Source organism: Dreissena polymorpha, chromosome 15 (genome assembly GCF_020536995.1).
Source record: "Dreissena polymorpha isolate Duluth1 chromosome 15, UMN_Dpol_1.0, whole genome shotgun sequence".
Classification (NCBI taxonomy): Eukaryota; Metazoa; Mollusca; class Bivalvia; order Myida; family Dreissenidae; genus Dreissena; species Dreissena polymorpha.
The window spans coordinates 33,330,735-33,350,460 of NC_068369.1; the positions used below are offsets into that span (position 1 = coordinate 33,330,735).

The window sequence follows — 19,726 nt, forward strand, 5'->3', positions numbered from 1 at the left end:
CGTAAAGGAAAAACTAAGCCCGTTAGAAGAAGGACATCTCGACCATAAGAGTACATCAAATGTTTCAAATGTAGCCATTGTAGATGCAGTCATTTACCGTACTATCAATGATGAAGTAGAACCGCGAGGACACGGCACAGGCGACACCAATGATTACGATTACACAACGAGTAAGGTAGTAAGAACTGATAGGGATACTGACAAGGTATATAAAAAGCTGAAACTCGAATGCCATGGTGGTTATAACCATGTAAAAGGTCATCGTCAGATGCATGACCAACCACCAAGCAATCACTCCGACACGGCTTCTGTAAGCGTTAAAGAAAATGCAACACTAGCAAGCGTAAATGATGATTACGACCATGCTGAAGGTTAGGGGCGTATTCATATCGCAGCGACAAGCAATGACTATGACATGCCTGATTCTGCAACGGCAGACAGAGCTGCATCTGCATCAGCAAAAGATGACGAAGGTAAATACAATCACATTACTAATCTTCCTGACCCTACCCATGAAGAAAGTAAAAAAGTCAGCGCTTGAATAAAAATACAGGGGGTTTAGCGATATTAGTGTAATATAATTAATTAGTCCTCAATTCGTATTTACCATGTTTTTTGTCAGTGTGTAATACTGCTACTGTGAAAATGTGCATTTCTTGTAATTGTTTTTTTTACATTGATAAGCTATGGATAAATTAAAATACAGATAGCAAAAAGAAAACAAAAACACGATAAACCTCGGCGGGATCATGGAACATGAAATATTTTACTTTATATTAGATTGATATCTGAAGCTATTAAATCAATGACGAGCTTTCGTTAATCATTGTTTAAATTTATTGTTGTGTATATGTGTGTGTATGTTGTCTAGTACGTTTTTTCGTGTCACACTGTTTAAAAATTGGCCCTTTGCTATTATTAAGGGATCAACTGCAATTAATAAGGCTCTCCCCTGATGGAACATTTGTATTATGTTTATATAAGATGGATTCAAATGAATTGAAGATATGTTAGTTGGTAGCTTTGTTTCCTACCTGTGGTGCCTATTATCTCAAAACAGTAAAAAGGTTAATATATCATTTATCTGCAGTGATTTAACTTAGATTGTAAATGCTTGTAAATAGTGTTGAATGTAAATAGACACTATATTTATAACTATCAATACAGTATTTTTTAAACGAATTGCCCTTTTGTGGTAGTTGTATCAGTCATTACAAAGTTAAATGACAACAAACATACTTACTATCGCGATATCCAAATGTATTGTCACTGGAATCGAAATCAAAGAGCATGATCTAATAAAACACAAAAACACAGTTTTACGCCACATGTAACTACGTTTTCCAAAATCTACATCGACGTTTGCTCGAAATATGATCAAGTCTTATATACAGGTTTAAAGCTATGATGTTGACAAAATTAACAAGCAAAAGCTGTAGGAGGAGGGCAGCACATTTGACTGTTTTCTTTTCAGAGGCAATAGGGATTCATAATGTTCCTCAAAACGGACACTGTAATATTAAAACCCTTAACCTATGCGTGTTATTTCTTAAAAAATAAACGCTGTCATTTCTGTTCAAGAACAAAATAAAGTACTTATTGCCGTTGTGTGAGCGATTTACAACTCAAGAAATACTAAATTAATTATTTGAATGTATACAAATATTTATCTAGATACAATTTAACTTCAATTTCACTATTGTTGACTGTTTACAAACAAGTGCAAATATATAAAGAGGTAATGTTATGATAAACAACGACATACTTTAAAACGGTTTTTGAATTTGAAGTATTTTCAGCATACAACAATACAGTATGTATCATCCGTGTCTGAAGCTTAAACATATCGATAACGTTGAGAAACTAAATCGTGGCTAAAGCTTCTTTTATGCGTCTTTTACGTCTGAATTGTAGACTATTTCAGGCGTTTTCACTCTGAATGTTACTGTACAGTGATGAAGCTTCGTTTGTAGTGTTTCATGTTTCAGTGTTTAACTGCGAGTTAATAAAAAAACAACAGCAATATAGAGTATATTCATAATGAAAACAATGTTAAAACATAATTAGCTGTTTGATTGAAAAGAACACCACTACATTATATCTTCGGCTACGTCTATAAGCTAGGTATACCGTTACATATGTCCTCCGTTACAACGATATCATTAGGATTGAACACCGCTTTCTATGAAAAACAAGTACTAGTTGTATTAAGAAGGTCAGGAGTACGCTCAAAGTGGTGATCGAACTTGGAATCACATGATCGTAAGACTAACATCATATATATATATATATATATATATATATATATATATATATATATATATATATATATATATATATATATCGCTGTTACGACCTCTAATTTTATCCGAAAATACTGAAACAACAGCAAACAATTATCATACATTTCCAATACATGTCAAAGGAAACCTTGTTGCAGTTTGTTAATGAAATGCCGTTAAAATGCGTACATATTGAAAATTAATCATTGCACATACATGGTTTATACGTGTAACACTTTAAAGGGAGTCTATTTCGAATGAATGCATCGATAACCAATAACAACACATTTGTAAATAAATTCGCTGCTTTATATGTTTCTAAATTATCATATCTGAAGCATCACTACTTTTTTCAGTAACGTGGGAAACTCAAATCAAACATAAGGCCGAAATGGTGGACCGAACTCTTGTAACATGTTAAATTAATTGATTGTCCACGGGAAACACGTTGTATAATAAGTGATACAGTTAAGAAAGTATCATGTAGTTGCTTGAAGCATTTTCTGCATTTTATCTTAAACTATTAGACACATAGTGACACTTTTAGAATTATCAACGTTCAAGAGAATGCAAATTGTTGCATTACATCCTTCAACAATTAAGTACTTTATCTAAAGCGGAATACGTTTTCAGTAGTGCATTTGCCACTTGGAATGCTACGTTTAACGAATCACACGATGTCACGCCTGTACATTAGTTGTGGTTCGAGATTCGGTAGAAAGTATAGAACAGGAAAAGATGTGTAACAACAGTATTCCAATAGCAAACATTTGCAACAATATTTTGAAATAATGGTATGCACATAGGAAGGTATAAATAATTGTGTCAATTGTGTCGCTTGCAATATATAACGCAAAGTTCTAACATGTAGCGACAATCTTATACTTGTACAAGTAATAGAGCATAAACACAATATATAGGTTGAAGAGCCTAATATTAGGTGCCGTAGCCTAGTGGTTAAGGCGATGGACTAGAAATCTTTTGGGATATTCCCGCGCAGGTTCGAAAGCTGCCGACGATGTATACTTTTTTGCGACGCGTTTTATTTCTTTTCTAACGTAATTTGATTAAATATGGCATATAAGCTATGTTTATTGTTAAATATGTTGCAATAATTATGCACATTCTTCAATTTTTAAAATTAAAACTACGTTATGGCTAAATTGGGTGATTAAATGCTGAAAATGCGAACCATGCATGATTGTAAACGTTAAATCTGTCTATTTCTTGGTATTTTTGCTGTATATAGTGTATCTATTTAAACTAAGTTCAAAATATTACTTAAATGATACTAGTTTGAATTTTATGAAACTTTGTTTTGAAACAACCCAATTTCTACTTGCCTGAAACCACTAACATTTCATGGCGCTTTTCCATAGAAAACAAGTTATAAAAATAAATGTCTGTAAAAGAAACTTTTCATCTTGTTTAAACTTTAAACACCTTTACTGCATCTGTACACACCAACTGCATGCCTATATTTGGAAATCTGGATGAATTATTGAACTTTCATATACCCAAGGCGTGCACATAAACTGAACAAACGCCGAGTGTGGGATGGTTTTGAAAAAATCAGTATATTTTGTAAAAAGCATGGAAAGACTACCTAAAAAATTGCATGTAGTTCAGAGACATGATGCTGATTAAGAAAAACATAGATTAGATTATATTTGGATAGGTGCCCATTACGGGTGCGCTACCTTTAGAACTTTGTAGCATGCAAAGTGGATTGTAGAAATCAATCATCCAATAAGCTAAAACTATACCCGGGAAAAGGTTTGGTATGCTACTTTTATGATTACGCACACAATTGGACTAACATAGACATCCGGCCGCGTGTAAAACACACAGGGACACCAATCTGACACCTCCCCTGTCCAACAAGATGGGTATGGTCATTTGTTTTAGCAATGGTATTTGTTGGATTTTTCATGTGCTTTGTTTGTTTTAAAGTATATTGTCATGTTTAAATGATCACTCTTTTAAAAGGGCTTTTTCACAGATTTTGGCATTTTTTAAACTTATTCATTAAATGCTTTATATTGATAAATGTAAACATTGGATCGTAAAAGCTCCAGTAAAAAATCAAGAAAAAAAATAAAAAAAGGAAAAGAACATCGCCCGGAGCAGGTTTCGAACCAGTGACCCCTGGAGTCCTGCCAGAGTCCTGAAGTAAAAACGCTTTAGCCTACTGAGCTATTCCGCCGAGTACACATTCCAGACGTATTTTATACCTTATATAAGCAATCTTCGTAGTTTCACAAAATTTAACGACAAAAACAGAACTCTCCAAATTATTCAATCGTTTCGCGTTGCAACGCTTTATAATTTTTAGGTTTTAAAATCGTCAAAAGATGCATATAATGGCTATATTAGAGCATGGTTAATGTTCAGTATTACTGTTTCCTCACAAATATCATAACTAAAACGAAAACTTACGAATCTGAAACAATTTTTTTCAATTTTGTCAATTAACCAAAGCGTGAAAAGATCCCTTTAAGCTCAATTGAACACGAAGTACTATTAGGATAAATATATTTCCGACGTCAGGTATCGTGTTTCCCGATTTTTGTTCTTGAAATCACTCTAGACACCACACATTTGGTGAAACTTTTTTCGAATGTTTATATTAACACTATGTAGGCAAAGATTGAATCTGAGTGGAGTCAAAAATCGATTCGCTGGTTTAAATCTGAGAAAGACCATCTTACTAAAGGACTCAATACGAAATACAATATACGTGTTTGTGTGATTTTGAGCTCCTCGAATGTTTCATCAGATAGAACTATATATTTTTGCCAGACCCGTTCTGTCAATCGTTCAGTCTTTGTTGAAAATTGGAATAAATTGTGAAGTTTTGCACGACCTTAAATGTGTACCAAAATTTAAATTTCATTTCACAGTAACTGAACAAAAATCCACTGAATTAATGACAAAAGCTCAAAAACGTGCATATGATATGATCATTCAACTTAGTGTATACGGCTATATGTATTTATCTCCCATCATCACTGAATCAAGCACATGCATCTATCACAATCCTACATTGCAAAATTGCGTAGCAAATAATAAATATAATATTGTAGAAAAACACACCATATACGGCAAAACCAGTACCTAATTTAACTGATTTACTTAAATCGTTCAAAGTAAGTTACCGTTAATATCCTTGAAAAACGCGATTGTACCCATTAAAATGAAGCGTGCCTCAGAATTACCATACATACGTTCGGTAAGGACAACGTATATTGGGCTTTTAATGGAATGTTGGTATGTGTGCAGGATATCTCAAAGATTTGTAACGTAGTGATCCATTATACAAAACACCTAAACAATAATACATATTAATTATGTTTTAATCAAATCGTTCCAACTGACTTTTCTCTTTTTTTCTTTCTACGAAAACCGATTTAATGAATGATATTAGTTTATTATTTCTTAAAATACGCCCGGGTCGGATACAGTTAATTGCACTGTTCGTGGAATTTAATTATTTGAGCCGGAAGTGTTTTTTTATTTTAAAGCTTTAAGCAACTGTTAGCCTTGATATATGCTATCACTTCAGTAGAATCCTTAAACCTCTGCATGTAAAATTGAAATATTATATGTTTGCAAAGCTTTCGGAAAGCACTGTAAAGCAATCACAATAGTCACAGCACAAATGTATGTACGTATATATGAGTCTTAGATTATCCGGACGTAAGTATGTCATTCTATACTGCAGTACACAATGCACGACCAGACGACAATATGCATGCATCGTCTCTGTTCTAAAGGGGTAAATGTCAAACTCAGAAGACAAAGTTAATTTTGTGCATACACATATGGTCCTGAATATATTTTAATCATCATGCATTTTAAAATAACTTCGAATACACGGCCAAAATGAACAAAAGGTTTATCACCGTATAACATCCGTCTTGTAAGAATTGTATATTGATTATCAATTGTACATGGTACTATGAAATTTACAATACTGTAATACCACTTTTCACCATTAGGAGACAGCGTTTCTTGTGTAACATCGCTCCATGCCTTAAAGGTCAAATATGAAATTTGAACATAACAAATCTTACCGGTATAGACATTTTAGAATTAATCAGGCTGTTTTGAAATATAAGACTTTACGTCAATTGTAACTTCTTACTCCCAAGCACCAGGGTAAATGTAACAATAAGAGGTAAATGGTTTAGATGCGCATGTTACTACTTCACTGGTCAAACAAATATATTACTATCTATGTTATCGCTGTGGATACAGTGTATCACGTGTAAGAAACATGTCCCTAACGCCAGTGTCACACTGAAAGTTGAATTGTCAAAAGTGAGCATTTTGCATCTTGTCAAGACTACAGCATATCAGTAACTTTATAATATACCATAATTTTACGATGTGCAGATGACAAATCGCTTAAAAAATCTGATTTCGAGCTTAAAGTTCAATATCTACTTTGGTAATCATATAGTTTGTCTCTACTGTAACTTTATTATTAATTATGTAATGTCAAAAAGTATAAATATATTCACCATTCAAATACGGTGTGTTGTGTGTGACGAGTGTCTTCAGCTCAATGGTTAAGGTCATACTAAACTGAATAAAAAATAAAGATATGATAAATCTTTTGCAGCCTGCAACCTCAAACGGTACTTTGAAGTAAATATTATAAAAAAACAAACATGATTCACTTCTTTTAGAGAAACTATTTTGCATAATGACTGGATCATCAGTTTACGGTTAAGGTCACAATCATTGTGAAAAATTCCATTACGAATTGCAATTACAAAATGAATTAATACATACACGACAATGAGCTATATATGTTTTCGAGAGGAATCTAGTCCGTAATTACCAAAGAAATGTCCGTTTGGTATAAACGGATACTTGTTAAATCTTAATATGTGAATAAAAATCATCCAAGTATTACTCACATCTTGCATGTAATGGAAGTCTATTGTTCTGTACATTTATGTGTCGGATGTGCAGTATAAACGCATTTAATTAAACATGGTCTCAAATAATACCTAGTCTTATTGAGGCGCAGAAAATTCCCCGCTGCTAGGCTGACACCCGTTCCTTTATGCCATTGTATGCATGATCTACAGTCTTTCAATATAGTATTTTGTTGCCAAATGCATAGCTCGAAATCCATTGTTAAAGAACTTGTCCAGTTAAAATATTACTTAATAGCATGATATTTTCAGCAGCTGTACAGCAGCTCCAACATAGAAGGTGTTTCTAAGAATTGTTGTGTTTAATATAATTTATAATCATACTACTAGAACAGTGTAACATTGACCCTTAATCGTTCAATATAATTATCACGAACTCATGATGCAAAAAATGACTGACATTGTAAATGATCTATTTACTCATAACACTTAAAACATGTAATGTGTTACAATCGATATATGAGATGTTATTATGTATAATGTATCAGCCTTTATTGTTGATAACCAGTTGTTCATTAGATACAAACAATACTGACAAGAAGTTAAAAAGAGTGTCAACTATTAACAATTAATGAATACAAAATACCTGACATAAACAAACCTCACGCACAAATGATGTGGTTAAATTATTTATAAGGGAACTAAACTCGACATCGTGTCTTAGTGCACTAAAATCTATCAACGTTAAAAGTACTGTACAGTAGAGTTTCTTTTACCCGATATTTACTTTACTTTCATTTGTAAAGGTTTTGCATATATAAAATATTAGAATTATATGGCGACATTATGTTATGTTATATAGGGATAATTAAGACAAGTTAGCAAATCATGTCTTTCTTTGCAGGGCCTTGATATGCCGTTTTCTTTATGATAAAAGCTTAATGTTCGATGTTCATTGATTTGCTCATCTTATCTCTATATTGATACGTATTATGTTTATTCGCCCACGCACGCATTTGTATGACATAATAAAGCTGCCATAGAGAAGCTGTCATTGTTAGGAAGAAAAAGACAATTTTGAAATTATCAATAAAAAAAACTTAATGCAATCATTATATTAAATTAAGCAAAACAACACGCCTGTCTTAGACTTTTTTTAAATATATGTTCGGTTTTCAATCAAATGTTTCAAACACTCTTCATCGATACAATCAAATATGTGGCGTTTAAACTGCCAAACTCATTCATGAGCTTGTATTTCATAATGGAAGCGTGGTCGCAAATGCTTTTATACGTACCGAGTTCGAATTACAGGGCAGGCACATTTGTGTTGATTTCATCATTTGCCTTGTCATTATATTTTCTCAAAAACAACCCCAAACACTACACTTTTGCTAGTTCAATTAATGCTGTCATGGGGCCATCCGACTGCTTTTCCAGGACCTAACATGGAAACTGTCAGATGTATGGTTTTTTGAAGGAGTGGGGTATTCCAAGCTATTGAAGGCTACTAGTGGTGGTTACACAAGTATTTTACTTTCCTTACTCACACTTATACCGAGTTCCTTGGTTAACAAGCATAAGTTTCCAACGCTAGTAAATGACAACTGCCTGCTTGATTTATAGTTCATCATGACCATAAACATATTGGCAAGACAAATCCGTACATTATTGATGTGGGCGGTTTAGGAATCTTACCACACGATCCCCGGATTTGTAACCCAGCGATCTTCTCACTGAGCATTTCCGAATCGAAGCTTTTATGTGTAAGATGTATCCGCTCATTGAAAGTACCCTGAACTGAAAACTATACGGAGTAAAGACTTATCTGCGAAATAATATGTGTGTTTTTTAAATCTATATTAAGTTCGTTTAAATCGAATGCCGATACCATTTAGATAAATTCTCAATTTATTGTCCTGGGGACAACTTAGTTCTTGATTCATTTCAGGACGATGTGTCAAAATGCCCAGAGAAGAGATCAAATCTGATACTGCTCGACCATATACGGACACATAGTCAGAACCACCGCGACATATGCACTTATCGGAATGAATTGCACTATGTTGAAATACAACCAGTGGCTTAAGGCTTCTTTTAAAGATGGGTAACACTTTTATACTGGAACATCTTCTGTATAATATTATGTAGTTCATAAATGTATTCAATTTATGTCATTGTACGTATATATTTGAATATGCTGTCTTAATTTGATATTTGAGCTTTTGAACTAGAATTTGTGATGTAGACGTATACATAAATTGTGTAATCATAGATCTGATAGAGATAGATGGTAACTAATGTGATTTATATATTTTATTACATTACAAACTCTCTATTAAGCTTAACTTATCATTTGAACTTTGAAATAAATTGGAATATTAGTGACAATCTGAAAGTGTCGCATGTCCAACGTTTCAAGGTTCACAGTAAAGGGTCGACATACTTAACTTCCCTTCCACGATCAAACATCTAGTCCAACAACGTTATGTATATTCATTGTTTACGTGCATAGGTTTAGTAAGCGTAGATTGTTAAACTATCTTTAAATATTGCACGCGTTGCATCGAACAGAAAATTTCATTTGCAACTTTTCACATATAGGAAAAAAACTTCCTTCAAAGACGTTGACAATTGCCTATAAACACATGGTGCTGATATCTGGATGCAGATGTCAAGCAAATGTGCAAGACGTGGGGACATCTGGAAAGACTAGCCCAGAACCGAGATATATTGAAGAAGTTGGTTAAATGAATATGTCCAAGGCGAGACGCCATGCGATGCTGAGATGAACGGCATATCAAATTAACATAGTGATCAAAACGCAAGTACTTCAAGTACTGTATAAACTATTTTTTATATTCCCAAAACAGTTTGTTATATTAAATGTTGTTTTGTATACTTTGCCCTGTATTGCATCGACAAAAACTTTCTTGCGTCGAAGTGACTTGCGGGTGTTAACACTAGTTTCTCTCACTTATGTTTAAATCATGAATGTGTTGAGTCGCAAAGATAACAATTAATGCTGACACAATAGGATGTATGAGCGATTGAATATAGTATATACGTCTATATTGTGTAAATGATGTATTGGTTATTGTGAGTAGGGATAAATGTACACACATCATTGCAAACAGTTATCACTTTTTATTATACGAGATATAAAAAGATGAAAAAAGTGTGAACACGCAAAATCAAACCACGGATAGCAATGCCAATTTTATTTAAGAATCATTAAACAGTATCCAGATTAAGTTTGCAAATCCAGATTATTTGCAAACTTATTTTTTTTATTTATTGAACAATTGTTATGAAATTTTATACAACAAATACGAAAACTGTTTCAATATTAAGAGCATAGGGGAAACATAAATATATTTCAATGTATGGATAAGCAAACAGGTAAAACACGTTATACATTAAACCGTTTTCAATAGTTCTCTAACGAACACACATAGCATCCTGTACTTACTGTGGTTATGAAAATCGAAGGACGTGAGCGATTTAAATTGTATCTTACTTGGTCTCATGTAATATTTTTTAGCAACGAGACATTTTCTCAGATCATGAGGGCATAACAGTCAAGCAAATAATGGAATTCATCGCCAATATGAGTATTGGACTTACATAAACAACAAAGTCTTTGGTTCAATAATATTCCATGCCAACTTTCAGTTCCGATGGGTAACCTGTTATTGTTTGTGAATTTGTATCATAAATTTTAGAAATTTATCTGGAGTTTTTACTAGGTAAGATTAAAAACCAAATGTGTCTTTAAACAATTAATAATTTATGCGTTATGTCGTGTTCTGAGACTTTTGGTACTAATTAGGCTAGCGTCATAATGAGAAAACTCATTCGAAAATACGTTGCTAAACTTGCGCTGAATTTTGTATATATTGCCTAAGGTTTTGCAATTTATTGTATTTAAATAATATCGCCATAAACTAGTACTTGAAATAATTTTTTAGCAAACAAATAGTTGCGTTTGACCTTTTAATGTCAATTAGCTGAGTTCTTACTTCCCTTTTTTTCGGCCACCAAATATTTATAGCCACACACAATTTTTCAACACGTGTTGATACCGATTTAAGCTCGATGCTAATAATAATGTTTGGATTTAACTCGTCTTTGAAAAGGTAAGTGGTGTCCTGTTAATCAAATTTAATTGTTTATGGTTAAATGTCCAAAATATTCACAAAAAACCAACACATTTACAACTGAAAACGAAAGTAAAAATGGCGTCCGTTACATATTCCAGGTCCTTATATTTGGTTTATATTAAGTTAATAAATGAAGTTCTTATTCGTTTTATTATAATTGATTGTGAAATACCATCACTTAATTATTTATATATCTTACAAAATTTGTTACAAAAAATCACAGATTTGTTTTGGAGAAATTCCAATCAGGAAATTTCCCTATACTTATTTCCTGTCACTGTATTAATGTTAAAGTGCAATTTAAATTGTATGTTGCCATTTAGCATCATGGCCTCAATTTGCTTAATTTTATGCAAACTGATCAAATCTCATTTTACACAGAATAACTTCAGACATGCCAGTTGGAAGATAAAGAACCAGACAGGGTCAATGTGCAGAAGATGTCAAGGAATACTTGACCTTCTTGGGAAGAAGTTTCATAACCTATTGTAAACCAATCCAACAGGAAACACTAAGCGTCTCTGCTCAATGCCTCTGCTATAAGAGGAAGAATAAGAATGCTGTGCAAAAAGGAACTATTCCTTGTCTATCCCACTTGCAGATGTAGCAATGCCAACGATATGTGACTAATAACTCATATTACACCTAGTTGTTGAAACATTTTTAAATCATGAGCAGTCTATAATATTGTGCTGCAACACTATAGGGATAATACACGTTTTCGAGGGCATGATCATCTGCGGGCGCTCGAACAATCCGTTCCTGTCCGAGAATGCGTGTATTCTCGCTATTATTGCATAAACAAATCACACATACCAAAATAATTTTAAATTACATTGAAAACAATATGTTTTGTTCATTCGACATCGACAAAATAATTCGATTGTTTCAATACAGTTCAATGTTGTGTTTTACATATGCCTCACTCGGTCATCATCCGAAATGACGAGACTTTACCTTCGGATAGGCAGTTTTCTATTTAAAATGTGTTAAACAGTTGATTAATGCAAAGTTGCAATGCAGCCTCACAAAGTTAGAAATGAGGAATTATTTTGGAATTCACAGCAGGAACGTTGAAGGTACATAAACACTTACATTTACAGCATAGTCTTTTGAAAGTGTTGAGTAAATAACCTTAATTTCATTGACGTTGCCAATAAAATAAAGCTGTTGTCAAGAGAGTGCAGATGGTATAACTTGAAAAGTGGATTGAAATAGTCATTATCCATGCATGCATGAGGAAACTGGTGCTTATTCAGTTCTCCATTCATGCTTGGAAAGTCGTCGAAGGCTGGAGAAGGGAAGTAACTGCGCGTGGACCAGATTATGGATATGAAAAACACATAACAAGGCTAGAACGGCACGTGAATGGCATTGCTAATACACGATGTCTCCCGTTCAAGCCCTCCTTTTGCCGTTTCTGCACCCCGCCAGAGGGCATTATAGATAGAGTTTATGCAATAATTGTAGATTAAAGAGTTAACTGACTCAAGACATCACTCATATTTATGGAATATGTTTGAATGTATAATACATTTTATCTATACTCCTTTCATTATGCATTTTATATAATTTTAATTTCATTCTAACATTATATGTCAACTAAAAACAATTGTATGATTTTTTAATAAAAACAATAGTAACCATGGTGAACACAAGGTTGTGATCATTGCCATGCAACTAACACTTTATTTTTTTCTATGATTTCTGAATGTATTGTCGTTTGATAGGTTTTAAGATAGCCATGTGTAAATTAATTGTTCAATTAAATAAAAATTCAACAAGTCTGAGAACATTATGTTTGTCAATGTATTTACTTAATTAAATGGGATATGTTGTAATTCTTCAAATATGAATATAATGCTTGAATTTCAATTAAATCTGAATTTCTCAGAAATTTAAAAATGCAATTACTTGGTAATTACTTGTTACTTTGTTTTTTACAAGTTTAAATAAACATACTATTTAATGTTTACGTCTTTTAAATACATTATTTTATTTTCACCTCTTTCAAATAAATAATGGTGTGTATATATCTTGGTTTCCATGGTTACAGTAAAATTAAAACATTGAGATTCTTTGTAAACAATAACTGATGACTTTTGGAAAACAGTAGATTCAAATTTTGAAAAATATGGTACGGTTTGTAAGACATACATGTATTTTGCAGTGCCATTTAATTTGTTAAAATTTGCTGATTGTATGTAATCTTATCCGATCCAAATGCACTGCAAACGATTTAAGCGCAAATAACAATAATAATCTATATCTATCGAGATACACACTATGACTTTGTATTAGGTATGGAATAATGGTTTTTCATTATGTCATTTATTAAACAAACACCAGATAAAAAGTGCGTTTCATACACACAATTTCTATAGTTTGAATTATTTAAGGTGTTTCCATGGTAACAATTGACATTTTATAATGTTAATAAAAAATATATTTGCTACTAACGATTTATGTTTGTGTATGAAACTAGAAGCCCGATTGCGTGACAGAAGAACAACCGCTTGACAGCTTTAAGAATAACAACCACTTGACAGTTTTAAGAAGAACAACCGCTTGACAGCTTTAAGAAGAACAACCGCTTGACAGCTTAAAGAAGAACAACCGCTTGACAGCTTTAAGAAGAACAGCCGCTTGACAGCTTTAAGAAAAACAACCGCTTGACAGCTTTAAAAAGATCAACCGCTTGACAGCTTTAAGAAGAACAACCGTTTGTCACCTTTAAGAAGAAAAACAGCTTGACAAATTTAAGAAGAACAACCCTTAGACAGCTTTAAAAAGAACAACCGATTGACAGCTGTAAACAAACAACCGTTTGACAGTTTTAAGACGAACAACCGCTTGGCAGCATTAAGAAGAACAACCGCTTGACAGCTTTAAGACTGCAGCAGTCCATTCTGTCAAATATCCTGTCGTTCAATATTATCTACCTCGTGTTTAATTTACAAACAAAACCTGGACAAGGGTACACATATATGACACAAAGAGTAATTAAGAAAACGGAGTTACACTGTTAAAACAAACCATGTAAAACTAGTGGTTGCTTAAGCGGTTTAGGATACCCGGCACATTAATCTTGGTGCAGATGTACACACCATACAGGTTAAGGTGTGTATATTCTTTCGTATTAATTGTTTTTTTTTCAAAGCATATACAACGCTGATGAATACAGCCTAGAATAAATGTTCAGAATACATTGTACCAGAAAATAAACGAAAGGAGTATTTTATTGAATTGCAAATAATGTTTTGCTTGACAGCAGAAACTAGTTCATGTAAACCGGCCATGTACACTGTTAAGAAAACCATATAAATATCAGCAGATTCGATCATACGACACATAGACCAAATGCTGGTAGTGAAACGAAAAAAACAAACGTATCGGTATCAGCGTAAACGTGTTCGTTATAAATTAAATTGAAATAAACAATATTTGGTTAATGTTGCAATATAAAGATGTGTTAATTAATCTTGATTAACCGGCCTCTTTCTTATTGAAATGTTGTAAAAAAATTGCGATAATTAATGTTAACATTAAAATTATATTATTCCTTAATTTGCCGATATATACGATAAAAAGAAAATGATCTCATCTATAATAGTATTACTAAAAAGTAACGATTCGAAAAAGAATGTTTTGTTTCCCTTTTTGTGAAATCTAGTCTGCAGTTAATTTGCATATAAAACAAGCAACGGGAAATAGAACAAAATCCAAAAATCCAGAATTAGTTGTTCTCGGATGGCTGTGGAGATATAACGACATATTGTTCTTCCACGCTATAGAATATACCCGAGGAATGTCTACAGTGTTCTTACATATCAGATTTTCTGTTTTCGACAATATGCTATTTGGTCATTGATTCAATGTCACTTTGATTATTGCTGTTCAATATGGTACCCCGGTCTAACTCAGTTTCTTAAACACAAGCTACAGGTTACTAGAAATAAGCTAATTAGATTTGTACTTAATTTTGACGCCATGTCACATGTCCTCGGTCTTACTCAGTTTATTAAACACAAGCTACAGGTTATTGAAAATAGGCTCATTAGGTTTGTTCTTAATCTTGACGCCAGGTCACATGTTGATCCACCATACTTCAGCTCTCTTAATTGGTTACCTGTCAGCAAACGTGTTGACCAGATTATCCTTTGTCATGTTTTCAAGGTCAAAAATGGTTTAGCTCCTGATTATATGGAAGAATCGTTTATCCCCAAGGACTCTGTCCATTCATATAAGACAAGGTCATGTAGTAGGGGTGCTTTTGCAATTCCTAAGGTCAAAGGTTTGGGTTCAAAGTCCTTCTGCTGTCTTGGGGCTCCTTGGCGAACAGCCTAGCAGCTGATATATCCAGTATAAAAAAGTTACCTTCATTCATAATAGCAGTTAAGAAGTACCAGATGTTTATAATTTTTTCTCATTGCTATAGCATTATTATCTATGTATAATAATTGTTTCGGTATAGGAATATTTTAATCAGTTCATCTAGATCTAGTCATTCGATGATTTTTATAATTGCTGAAGTTGTGATATTGTTTTTATCAGCTTTCTTTTAATTGATATTACATTATTTGTATTAGGTTTTAAGGACATTGCGTAATGTGTAAGTTTGTGTCTTAATTTCAAGTATTTTCTAGCTTTTTTGAAATCTATAAATATATTTCTCTATATTCCTTTAGTCTATTCCCTACTGTGAATACAAAATGCCAAATATAGATGTGTAATGTGATAATAAAATTTGGCCATTTATCTGTGATATCATTCCATTTAACAATGTGTACTAATATGAACTTTATTATAAGGGTAGTGTTTAAATGCTACTTTTTTTTAGTATAACGCTTTCTTTGTCATGTCACAAGCACAAGGGACCACAAATGAAATAAGAGTCGCTCTTTTTATTGTTATCCATGGTGTTGGTGTGCATGTCAAGGTTTATTTATTATCATGTGGTCTCCGATTCTGCATTATACATGTTGTTTTAAATGTCCATGTATGTGTATTCCATGCCGAAAAAAATACATCAATCAATCAATCAATAGGTGGTGTCGTCCAGTAATCGTCTTATATCTCGGCTTTTCTGTCGGGTTTCGACATACTACACTATAAGGTAGTGAATCAGTTCCAACCGTTTCAGACAGTTCGTAATAAAGGAAACTACATCTATATTAATACAATATTTTTTATTGCATTTCCCTATTTAATTTCGGTTTTCTTATGTTGTTTCGATGTGTTAAGACTTAGATTGTTTTGATATACATTTATTAAATGATTGAAAATGATTTGTGTATAAGAGCGTGTGAATGTCATACTATTGCTTGACAATAAATTTTTAAGCCTGCAGTAAATGGTAATGGTCAAAATGGAAGCTATGCCAGTAGCCACACCCACTAAAATGAGAGTAATAATGATACTCTTTTCCGTCTGCGGATGTCCTAAAAAACACCAACTAACGTGTGACTTCGGTTAAAATTAAATTCACATAAAATTAGTGTCTTGCAAATTATTAAGCGTTCGCTGTTATACCTTTATTGACAATTGTCAGTGAATTAAAAAAGTACAATCGATACCACATGAAGGAATCACATTAATTCACTTTTGTAATATTTACTTTCAATATACGATACAGGAAAAAATATAAAACCCCACAATTCACAAAACAATTATAACAGCTGTTGTAAAAACGTTTCCTTAGCGTTACACTAATACTGACCGTCACTCCCCGAATAAAGTATTGTGCTGTTTCAGGTAGAAAGTACTGTGCTCTTTCCTTTAGAACATATAGTGTTGTTTCCATCAGAAAAAAGGTATTGTTGGACATTTGAGGTGCAACACTGACGTTATCTTTCGTTTCCTGATTGCGTTTATGCTTTCTACTGACGTAGAGGAAAGCTTGAAGGCCAAAGACGCTTTATAAAATTCAGTGCGCGACTCCTTGTCCAAAGTAAGTCATTATGCCATGAACTGATTCTGCAAAATTAAATTATTGCCACAATCTAGCTAAATTGTCTAAAGAAAGATAAACATAACATAAACAGATTATGATTTTAAAAAATGGCCGCAATGTCGCAAAATTGTCTAAAGAAAGCTGATATAAGCAATTATGTCGTGAACTGTTGGCTACAAAATAAACTGTGCATCAAAATGAGTCTTTGTTGGCTTATACGAAAAAAATAATATAATATGAAAATAATGGGACGACTAAAATAACTACTTTGTCTTGCGGCTGCTTTAATACAATTGATGGTATCGCTGTATGTATTATGTACGCTTTTTAATTAAATATTCAATGCTTATCGACCAATTCATTATTATCATCAGTTCCAACTATACTATACACTTTATCATCATATCGATACATACTACCCACCGCCATAATCACTATTACCTTGTCAAATGTATAATCACACCATGTGTCAACCACATAGTAGGTAGACAAGAACGTAAAAAAAATGTGAGAATGTGTTCTCGTCCTACATTTCCTAAAAACGAAATTCTTTCCATTACGCAGACTGAATGCTATTTTTCAGAAATTTTGCTTGTCCTTACTTTCTAATCTTGGTAGAACAAATAGCAGTGAGCTATACAAATTAAATATACATTTTATAGTACTTGCAGTTTAACACACAAAACACGTTTTAATTTTATACCGGTCCCGAAACCGTGGAGCTCTGTAATAACGACATGAAAACAGAAAGGTTTAAGTTAAAATAACCGACGATTTCCTTTGGTTGATAACTTATGATTCTTCGAAAAACATTTTGATTTTACAAAAATTGGTTAACCTGAAAGTGCACTATGATTAGTGAATTTTTAGGATTTTTCACGTTCTGACGGCTATACCACAATACCATTTGTCTTCCTCACAAGAAAGATCAGTAAGAATCAATTTAGAATTATGGCATGCGATGTAAAAAGTTATAACTAAACACACCATATATTAAATACGCAGTTTAAACATTGTGTATGCAATTGTAACTGTTACATTTCATTAGAAAAGTATGTTATGATTCTTCGAGTATTTTTATGAATGATCGTTATATTGACATTTAATATTTGTTTTAAACACCCATACTTCTAGATTTTGATCATTACCACCGGTGAATAAACTAACACTTAGTGGTTAAATCCAGTATGGAACGTCAATGATGTAGACCCTGCTCCCCCCTCCCCCCCCAAGAGGGAATTTTTAAAGTTATGTTTTTCTTTACACTATCGGTAGTTGCAATTTCCTGGCAACAGTTTTCAAAATTATTGTGGGGCTTTACAGAGTTATTGGACTATGATACGCATATCCCTTATTTTGCCTTTTTACTTTTTTCAATTTGCAATACTGCTGCTATTTATTCTTTTAAATCAATAATGTTGCTAAATAATTGGTGCCTCAGCATATTCTATCGAATTTACATATTGTGAATGACAAATCTATCTACATAGTGTATCTTTGATACACACAAATTGTTATTATAAACCATTTTTGCAACAAGTTACGTCTCTTTGTTTGAATCCGTTCATTTTATTGAATTTCTACATACAAAATCAGAGTTTTGACTTTCCAAATGTCATAAAAAAGGAAGTGGAATTTATTTCTGAATTATTTGATCAGTGTCGGTTAATCAGAAATAAATCTTAATGTTGTTTTTGTTAAATGAGTTATAATTAAGCCTAAATAGGATGTTCTATCAACTGTGAGGTTTTTCATACTTCGGGGTTGGTACTGCTGGGAATTCAAGTGAATGTATCACAACTCAGGCTGTGTTGATAAATTTGCTCAATGGGCTCTATATATTTGTTCCAAGGGTTATTATTATGTTCACATTTATATAGCTCTCTCTGTTTATCCAAGAAAATGGAATTGCTGTTTCTCCTTGAAATAATACAGACAACATATTCAATAGCAAGTTTCATTTGAACTTAGACTATGAATGAGAGAGCAACAAAATATTATGTGCAAAAGTTAACACCGTTTAATTTTGACAATATTGTTAGTCTTTTGCGAAATTATGAAAATAAAATACTATTTTAAAAAACATACAATAACATAATTAAAAAGTTATTTTCTATATATAATTATTCTTGCATGTAAATTAATACAGTCAGAAGAGTAATCCTACTAGAACAAGTAAAATCCTTGCTACATGTACTATTTAATTCTTTATACGGCTTTCCTTTAAGAAAATGTTCAATACAATAAATTTAGGTTTCTAGGTATATTGTGTCTTTAAAAATGAAATGTAATAGTAATCAAATAGTACTAGTGCCTGTAAAGTGGAAGAAATTTTCTAAATTGTCTCTGTTCAGAAACTTATTATCGAAAAGCCTATTAGCCTAAAACAATCATACAACTTGAAATCCAGCCAAAAAATACATACGATGGAACTTGGTA

The 19,726-nt window shown here is 32.7% G+C and overlaps 1 long non-coding RNA gene across 1 annotated transcript; it reads left to right on the forward strand.

Annotated features, from left to right (window-relative positions):
• The first annotated feature begins 8,815 nt into the window (after nt 1-8,815).
• LOC127859825 (uncharacterized) lies at nt 8,816-10,288 on the forward strand. The gene is made up of 3 exons (XR_008039469.1): nt 8,816-8,937; nt 9,123-9,278; nt 9,776-10,288. It is a non-coding gene; the product is annotated as an uncharacterized LOC127859825 (long non-coding RNA).
• The last annotated feature ends 9,438 nt before the right edge of the window (nt 10,289-19,726 follow it).